This window comes from Echinops telfairi, unplaced genomic scaffold, assembly GCF_000313985.2.
Source record: "Echinops telfairi isolate 266 unplaced genomic scaffold, ASM31398v2 ScPeMD7_18;HRSCAF=68, whole genome shotgun sequence".
In the NCBI taxonomy this organism is placed as follows: Eukaryota; Metazoa; Chordata; class Mammalia; order Afrosoricida; family Tenrecidae; genus Echinops; species Echinops telfairi.
Window position 1 is genome coordinate 73,051,546 of NW_022103915.1, and position 5,960 is coordinate 73,057,505.

Here is a 5,960-nt window from a genome sequence, read left to right on the forward strand (position 1 = left end):
TTAAAGTATTATCTATTATAAAAAAAACAACAAACAAAAAACCCCCAACCAAACCTGCTACCATCAAGTAGATTCTAACTCATAGCAATGCCAACCTGAAAATCTCTACAGGAGTAGATAGCTTGAAGATTAGCCCTCAGAGTGGCTGGTTGGCTTGAACTATCAGCCCTGGGTCAGCAGACCAATATTTACCTAACAGCCCAACAGGTCTCCTGCTTTCTATTATAGTCATAGTAGAGGGATGGACATAAGTAAGGCTCAAGCCTTCTGGAAAGCTCTATTGTTGTGAGCTATAGAACAAAGGTGTGAGCTATGAAACCAAGTCCAAGATTTATGTAGGTATTGTGTTTATTATTTTTTTAAAAAGCACATTGCTGTATGGTTGTTATTTCCTTGGCTTTATGAGACTAACTCCTTTTTTTTTTTTCTTCCGTTATTAGTATTGCCTGGAATGGAATGAACCTTCTGGCTTTTTTTTTTTTTTTTAATCTTCTGAATGAGATCTTCTCAAAGACTGTTTCTTTGGGGGAGTCTGGAGTAATTAATTGCCTTTCCCCCCACCCCCCTCCATCTTGCTCAATGTGTTTAATCTGAACTGTCTTAATGAAAACTCATCTTTCATAAATGCTGAGTTGGCCTGTTTCATGTGTGCCTGTTCTGTCCTGCTTTGAGTGATGTGGAAATAAGAGGCAATCTGGTGGTGAGCTTTGATTGTGTGGTGCAGAAGGGTAGAGAGAGGGAGGAGGCTTTGATGAATAGAGGCAACCAGAAAACGTACTTGATAATAACATGGCCATGATTGATGTTGTAATTCCTGAAAAATTATCATTGTGATATAATTATTTGTTTATGAACTGTGGCCTGAGACTCCCAAGTTTGTGATTATTCATGACACTGATAAAACTCTAAAGTCAATAATTTATCAAGGGTATAATGGTTTTTCTTGGAGGCGGGGGTGGGGGGGGGTCATATGGATATTACATCCTGTTTCTGACACTTCCGCTATAAATCTGAGAACTACTTCAGTACAAGGAAGAGCCACCTTTTAACCCTCTGCTCCTTCCCCCTCCCCTTAAAGTAGCTTTTAAAAAGGTGTATTTATTATTTTTGTGGTTGCTGGTGGTCCTGCAGTAGAGTACTTCCCTTCCATGTAAAAGCCCTGAATTTGTTTCCCAGCGAATTTGTTTGCACAGGTGGCTCCTGTGAGGCCACCACTTATCTGTCAGGGGCAGCTTGCCTGTTGCAATGATGCTGGACAGATTTTAAGTGGAGTTTTCCCACGAAGACAGCTGGGAAGAAGAGCCTGGTAATGTGTTTCAGAATATCGGCCAACAAAAGCCCTGCGGACCACAATGGTCCAGTCCGCTGATCGCTGTGTTTTCAGACACGGGTCAGTACTTTGTTTTTGAGATAGTCGGTGAATACGGTGCTTCTAACCACAGTTCCTTATGTGGCACAATTCTGGACCCTATACTTGTGGCTGTAATTCCATTTTGGAGCATGCTCTCTGCTACACTAATAGATAGGGCGAGGGTGGGTGAAGACCTGGCTTTAGTAGAGGGTGTGGACCAAGTCACACTCCTCTGTTTCCTTAGGGTACGGTCTGCTAATGCCCCAAACTCCACCTCCATCAGAGCCATTCCTCTCTGTGTAAGAGCCATTTCAGACACGGAGAGACCCCAGGACCATGGGAAGAGCGCATCCTGGAGCTGTCTGAAGTGGTGGAGGCCAAGATGACCAGAGGCACCAGAGATGGTGGCAATTCTTTGCTAAAAGTAGAGAATAGCAGAAAGGAGTTTATTTGTGTTTTATTATTGACTGTGCAGAGGCATAAGAGAAAGAATAGGTTGTCCAATTCTCAGGAAGTAGCCACAGAATACCTTATGGCTGGATTTGAAACATGGTCAGATACTGAAAAGCTCACAAAAAGAAGTAGAGCATTGTCAGAGGTTGTGCCAGAAGATGAACCCCTCAGGTTGGAAGGCGTCCAAAATATGACTGAGGAAGAAGAGCTGCCTTCTCAATGTTGAGCTCACGGTAAGGACGTGGGTGCAGGAAAGTCTGCTGGAGTAAGGCCTTTGGGACCTTCAGCTGCTGATGGGGTACAACCCCAAATGAGAGCAAACCACTTCAAACATTAGTGAATCACCAGAACTTGGAATGTGCGCAGTATGAATCTAAGAAAATTGGCAGTTGTCAAAAATGAAATGGGACACATGCATGTCAACATTCTAGGCCTTAGTGAACTGAAATAGACTAGGATTGGCCATTTTGAAACAAAACCAAATAGATCACTGTACTGGGAATAAAATAATCAAGAGGAATGGCGCTGCATTCATCGTCAACAAGGACATGTCAAGATCTACCTTGAAGTGCAATGCTGTCTATGATAGGATTATATCTATCCAAATGAAAGAAAAACCAATCAAAATTATTCAAATTTATGCATCATCCACCAAAGCTAGTGATTGATGAAGAAATTAAAGGATTCTATCAACATCTTTAGCTGAAATTGATCAAACATGCAATCAAGATGAATTGATGATTATTGCTGATTGGAATGCAAAAGTTAAAAACAAAGAGGAAGGAACAGTGGGTAACTATGGCGTGGTGATAGAAACAGAGCTACATGATATCATTGTTCAAGATCATGCAACTGCATCTCAAATACTTTTTTTCAGCAACACAAATGGTCGCTGTAACGTGGGCTACTCTAGGTGGAAGACAGAAATAAAATTGACTATATCTGTAGGAAGAGACAATGGAGAAGCTCAATATCAGTAGCAAAAACCAGGCCGAGGCTGACTGGAGCAGATCATTAACTACTCATATGTAACTTCAGGTAGAAGGTAAAGGAAATTAAAACAAGTCCGTGAGAGCCAAAATAGGACTTTGAACCTACCCCACCTGAATTTTGAGAGCATTTCAAGAACAGATTTGCTTCCCTGAGCACTAAGGAGAGAAGACCTGACAAGCTATGAGATGACATCAGGAAGATAACACACGAAGAGAGCAAAAGACTGTTCAAAACAGAGGAAAGAAAGAAAAGATCAAAGTAGACTTCAGAAGACACTTACAACTGGCTCTTGATTGTAGAGTAACCAAGTCACCTGGAAGAATTGACGACATCAAGTCGCTGAATAGTAATCTTCAGAGGGCAGCTTGAGAAGACAGGAGTCAAGAGTGGACTACAAGATCAGCCCCAATCATAGCCAAACTGACCCTGTCCCTAGAAGTACGCGCTACAGAAGACAGCACTAAACCTACAGGTTGGGGAGAGGGGACAGCCTGTCATGCCCATGTAGAAGCAAATCAAGAAGGAAAAGGTGGGTGAGGGTCTAGACCCCCATATCGGCAAACTAAGCCCTGAGGATGATGTCCCTGCATGGAGCTGCTAAGGCACAGAGGACTGTAGGGCTGACAACAGCTCAAGACATGATGTCCCCTTGCTGGAGCATACCCGTGACAGAGGATGATACTGGGGACACACAGTGGGGAGTGAGTTCAGTCTGAACCCCCTGCAGAGGGGCAAACCAAGAAGGGAACATAACAGGTCAGCAACGGAAGCCAAGCCAAGCCACAAAGCCCCTGAGGAGCCCCCAAAATAGACTTCCGGCTCAAAGGGTGTGATAGTTAGGTTTATTGTGCCAACCTGGTCAATAGGATCATATGGAATTAATCAGGTTACAGTTTGATTAGAGGCCAAAGAAATAAATGGTTCTGCAAGGCCCACCCCCCTCTCTCTTCCTCTCTGGTGATTGGAGCAGCCATGCTGCTGCTTTAGCTAGTTCTTTGTCTCAACCTGTGAGCTACACTACCTGTGGGCCAAGCCAACACATGGATTGTGTTGCTAGAGCTTGAGGCTCCTTCGCGACCTGGTTTGCCACACTGCTGATACATACATCGCTTGATGTTAAGGCTGGTGGATCCTATTGCCTTGCATTGCTTGAGTTCGATATCCCATCTGGGCCTACTTAGCTAAACTCTTGAGCTACTGACTGTTGGTGACCTACTCTGCTGTCTGCTGCCTGTGGGCAGACTCTGCTTGCCTTGCCTGAGGGAAGACTCTGTTGTCTGCTTCCTTGACCTTGGACCCCTGAGTTGAAGGACTTCCAGTATTTTAACTGTTCTAGGTTAGGGAGTTGAACTGAACCCTCTGTACTGGATGGACTAATTAGCTGTTATATTGCAGCTTATTGTATAAACCTATCCTCTTCTATAGATATAATCATAAGTGTCCTGGTTTTGTTTCTCTAGAGAACCTTGCCTAACACAGAGGGGCAGTTCCCTGAACCCCCAATGACTGGTGGGGTGATAGTCATAAAGGTCAGCAGACAGACCTGGAATTATGTATGCTTTTTTGGGCTTTTTTTGGTTAGTTATTATATATTTTCTCTTTTCATTTACTCTTTTGTATATGTATGTATATATAAGAGAGGCATGGGAAGCAAGCCTGAGGAGAAAGTAACCAGACTGGCAGTTCTGGAGGAACTTGGTGGAAGGAGGAGGTGGAGGAAGGGAGCGTTGAGAAAACAATACCATATACAGGGGATCAACAAGGAATCAAAATCAACCATGAGGAGCACATAGCAATCCTGGGGTGTTGGAGCAACAGCAATCTAGCTGAGAGGAATTACAAAGAGGCAGAAGAAGGGTGAGCTTGATGTTGGGACAAGGAAGGTTATAGGAAACACAGGAAATATCTAGGAAGCAAAGTGATGGATAGAGGTATAAACATAGGTGTGTACATATGTAAAATATTAATTTCTAAAAATAGATGTATTGGCCTATGTACGTATATTTATATGGCAATACATTGAGGTAGTGGATGGACTTTGGGCCTCTGCTCAAGCCCTCCCTCAACACAAGAACATTTTGTTCAAACAGCCTGGCATTCTGTGATGGTCACCCTCCTGGCACGAGCACTGAAGACAAAATGGGTGCACAAGCCAATGTGGAGAAGAAAGCTGATGGTGTCTGGCTATGAAAAGGTATAGCGTTTGGGGCCTTAGAGGTTTGAAGGTAAACAATCAGCCATCTCGCAGAGATGCAACAGGCCACATGGAAGAAGCACACCAGCCTGTGTGATCACGAGGTGCTGTCAGGATCAGAAGAATCAAAACAAACAAAAAAATAAATAAAAAAACACATATTGATGAGAATGAGGGGTTTTCAAGCAGAGACCCCAAAACCCATCTGTAGACAATGGGACATCCTCTCACAGAAGGGTCACAAGGAAGGATGAGTCAACCAGGGTGCAGTATAGCACTGATAAAACACATAATATTCCTCCGGTTCCTTGAGGCTTCTTCAACCGCATCCCCCCCGCCCAACTATTATGATCCCAGTCTTGCCTTTTACTTTAGGCTAGACAGGAGCATGTACACTGGTACAGAAAAGAGCTCACGACACACAGAATCCAGGTGCTGGAGAAGAATATTTCAAGTACTATGAATTGCTAAAAGGACAAACCAATCTGTCTTGGAAGAAGTTTGGCCAGAGTGCTCCTTAGAGGTGAGGATGGAGAGACTTCATTTTACAGACTTTGGACATGTTGTCCAGAGAGACCAGTCGCTGGAGCAGGCCATCGTGCTTGGTTAAAGTGGAGGGGCTTTGAGAAAGAGGAAGTCCCTCCAAGAGATGGATGGACTCAGTAGCGATAACAAATGGGATCCAGAGTGGGGACATGGGTCGGAACCGACTCACTGGCACCCAAAGCAGTGACTTTAAATCTTTACCAGGAGCAAGTGGCCTCATAATTCTCTCAAGGACCGGCTAGTGGATTTGAACTGTGGGTGGATTTGACCTTGAGCCCCACTGTTTATCCCACTGTGCCATCATTTAAGGCATAATGAAAATGAGAAAATTATTTTCAGAGGGGGCGTAAACCCTTGCTCACTTTCCTTGTCTCATGAACCCGAAGCTATGCCAACATTATGAGGACTATATATATACACACA